Source organism: Lutzomyia longipalpis, chromosome 1, assembly GCF_024334085.1.
Source record: "Lutzomyia longipalpis isolate SR_M1_2022 chromosome 1, ASM2433408v1".
In the NCBI taxonomy this organism is placed as follows: Eukaryota; Metazoa; Arthropoda; class Insecta; order Diptera; family Psychodidae; genus Lutzomyia; species Lutzomyia longipalpis.
The window spans coordinates 30,015,363-30,019,260 of NC_074707.1; the positions used below are offsets into that span (position 1 = coordinate 30,015,363).

Consider the following 3,898-nt stretch of genomic DNA (forward strand, 5'->3'; position numbering starts at 1 on the left):
GTCTGTATCAGAGCGGAGCCTTGGTTTAGCGCACTCAGCTTTCAAGCGGCACATAGCCATTGCTTGACTTTGGCACATAGCCTTCCTTAATATTTATCCAGTCCTCAATTCCTGTCGTACGCTTGAGATTCTCTTCCTTCATTGCTTATAGCTTCTGTCTGAGCGGGGCATATAATATTCGATATTTTAAATCCTTAACTTCTTTGTTGCATCCTCGTTGTATGGTCATAATCTAAAATGACAAAGAAATTATTCTCCGTTCTATTTAGTAGTCTTACCTTGAGATCAGAATTTCACTTCTTCCTGTAAACGTTAAGTTATCTTCAAACATATATTAAATCTTGGATAAATAATAATACATTTCTTTAATTTCTTTTATTGATTTACACTCAGTAGGCCTAAGATTCTTTTTTTTTTTTAGTAAACTTCTCATTCCGGTACATCAATCACGTCTACTTTGTTTTCGTACCTCCCCGAAATTCATTTGAATCATCTTCTCTACTTGGAATTCATCTATTATTCAGGGAAATAATTTTTCACGGTCCGGGCTTCTTGCATCTGTAGCAAAGTTCTCAGAGCTTCGTCGATCTTCGGTGCTTTTCTACTCATTCTCCTTTTTGGCTTCTTTGTGTGCTTCACATTGTCATTCTTCTTGCCATGGTGGTACGGATGGTATCGCCTGAATTCTACCCAGAGTTGCGCTTGGAATAGCGCCTGTCTTGCTTGGAATCGTCTACGTTTCAATGATTTGTTCCGCATCAATTAGCACGCGGAGAAGTTGTGTGAGAGATTCAAAAGTTTGTGTCAACAATGATGTCCTCAAATACCCAACGGTAGGAAAGAATTGCAACAATTCATTGCATAATTTTGCCCACTTATCCAGTCTCGCTTTGGCTCTATGGATCCATTTTTCAGCTGACCTCTCAATCTCATGGATGCACATAGAATTGTCACTCTCTCTTCCCATCATCAACGCGCATTTTCAACTTCTACAAGCCAATCCTCTGTGTCAATGCAGTCGGTAAATCTGGATCAAATCGCTGGATTATTGCGCTTAGCTTCTTTGTTCCCATGGGCATGGCAACCGTGTTGTTTTGCCTTCTCGACTTTGTGTTTCCTACAGTTAAAAGAATTGAATTACACATAGAATCTTAACTTTTTTATCTTTGAAATCTTCTGCTGTCTCACTTCTTTATCTTCTTACTTACTCTGCAGCAATTTCTTTGCGATATTTTAATGAAATTTCCTCGAATTTTCTCACAAAATGCGCAAAATACCTTGAATGCTTATTTGACGTACATGAAACAACAAAATGTGACACAAAACCCGAGCATTTAATCGGCACGAACGAAATGTCACGATGTGGTCAAATTCCAACAAAAACATTTCGTGTTTCATCAATCTTGTCGAAACTTGTTTCATGAAACACGGCTAATTTCACTATCGCATGAAACACTTCTAAACATTTTTTGCATTTTCATGTATGGATTTTCCTATGTAATTTAGCATAAAATATCATGTAATGCCTGAAAAGGAATTCCTGTTACGACATGTCATTGCAAGACAAGACAAGACAATTATTTTGTGCGGGTGGCCACCATTCACACAGAGCATACACAAAAGGGTTAACACGGAAATTTCTGGAATCTCCAAAAATTTCTCAGAATTTCGTCATGAATGTCAAAACTTAAAGAACACATTTCCCTCAATTTTTTCTCTCTTTATTTCTTCTACTGGGGGGCACTCAGGGGTACTTGCGCTACTTCCATCGCCGGGTGCTCCTCCACACAGTTGCTGGGGCGCTTCTCGATGGTCTTCGCAGTCCCATCTAGCCGCTTTTCGCTGCTTCTACGCCGCATTTTTTCCTCCACGCGGTGGCGGCCATGTTGCTCTCGCTGCCTTTTTTCGTCGTCGTCTCTGCATTTTCACTTTTCTTTTCACTCGCGCCGTGATTTTCACGGTTTTCCACACGCAGTGGCACACGCGGACCCTATCCCACTTCTGATATGTAGGACGATATTCCTACAGGGGCTATTAATTACCCTTAAATAGAGAGCTAACGGGTCCCGAACTGAATCGGACGAGCAACAGTGGGCTACTGATCCTATGAGTGCCTGATGAGCGGCATAGAGCTAACGACTCATCTCACTCTTTCACCCAGAGCAGTCCAACCCTTGACACACATAGTGCCACAGCTCAACATATAATACGGTAGAAGGGTTTCTCTACCGGGGCACATAGCATTGTTCTACAGATGTAATTTTAAGTAACTTCTCAACAATGCGTAGCCTTTTTTCTTAGTGTATGTTTGAAGCAAAATTACCATTTCCGCACAATTGGTTGCCACCGATGCAAGATATGGGCTATTGAGCTTCTAAAAAAATTAACCCCATTGAGAAATGTTTGCTGAAGAGAAAGTCAAATAACCCCGCAGGTTTTCATATGAATAAGTAAAACTGCACCGCAGGGTAGAATCCATTCGTTGGATTTCTTTTATTAAAAATTTCCAAAAGGAGGCAATTTGAAAGTTCTTTGCGATCACCGCATGTTATTCCAAATGATTTCTTTGCGTGAAAAGCAACCCCGTGAAAGAAAATGATTTTCCATTCCGCTCTATTGTTGCGGCTAAGAAACCCACCCTTCGTCAATATTTTATTTCGTGCATTTTGTGAATATAATGTCAGAAAAGTTACAAAAGAAAAAGCAAAGAAGGAAGGGGATGTCAATACTTTATAAGAACGCGAAATAAATGTACAAATATTTACAAGTATCCAATCACAAATTTTGGCTTGACTCTTCATAAATACCTAATGAACCAGACAAATTCATAATATTCCTATCATCGTATAAAAATACCAATTCCTTTTTTCATTCGAAAAAATATGTCTCTGCGTATCCTTAATTTCCAAACGTATACTTTTTGAGAAATTTTTTTTGGCTACACTTTTTTTTTCATTTTACATAAATAAGTCCCTTAAGTACCAATAATTCCATCATCTTGCTATCATTTTGGTCTCATTTACATTCACAGAAGGAATACTATGTTGTTCTTTTTTTTTACCTTTACCAAAAATACATGCATTCTGGGAAACTATAAAAAGAAAATAATGCTCAAAAAATACGTAGGTACCTATACACATAAAAAATTTTCCTGAAAGGAAATTAAATACAATTTATATCCAATCAAATTACTTTTCTTGACGATTTCATTTTAAGGGTTGAAATTCAAATTGACCACTGAATTTATAGATATTCACTTTAACACTTATTTTTTGCATTTATGTATTTTTATTTTTTTTAAATAAAAATATTTTTATGAATTTTAAGAGTTTTAGTTAACCCAGAAATTTTATTTTTTTTGAAAAACGATGCGTGGATGTGAAAGAATCTGAAAAAATGATAAAGTTCCTACGAAACAGATAGGAAGGATCAAGTAGATCAAGCAATAATTAAATCAAGTACAGCTGTAAATGATATAATGTCGATGTTTTATCAAATTTATATTATTTTGCGTTATAAAATCTGCACAACTGAAGTTTCATTGAAAATATATTATGTATTTTCATTCCGTGCTTTGGATGAAATATTCTATTATTGCAATTATACACTGTTAAGGAAATCCTGCAATTAATAAATTGGTTTTCCTAACTTTTCCTTTAAACAAATACTTCGTACTAGACAATTTAAAATTAATCCTTGTCTTTATACTTACTAATATAAGTTTTCACATTTAGATTTTTTTAAGAAACTCTAATACATTAATTATACCATGATACACTAATATATTTACAAAAGAACAGTTATGGCGAAAAGATGTGATTCGAATATAAGGAATTATCCAAATGATTGTGATTTTTATTTTAAAATGTTCTTATGTAGATTTTTTTTCGTTTTTTTC

The 3,898-nt window shown here is 35.6% G+C and overlaps 1 long non-coding RNA gene across 1 annotated transcript; it reads right to left on the bottom strand.

Moving 5' to 3' along the window:
- Window positions 1-369: 369 nt before the first annotated feature.
- LOC129785933 (uncharacterized) lies at window positions 370-2,095 on the bottom strand. The gene is made up of 2 exons (XR_008750071.1): window positions 1,209-2,095; window positions 370-1,117 (listed from the first exon to the last, which is right to left on the bottom strand). It is a non-coding gene; the product is annotated as an uncharacterized LOC129785933 (long non-coding RNA).
- Between the last annotated feature and the right edge of the window lie 1,803 nt (window positions 2,096-3,898).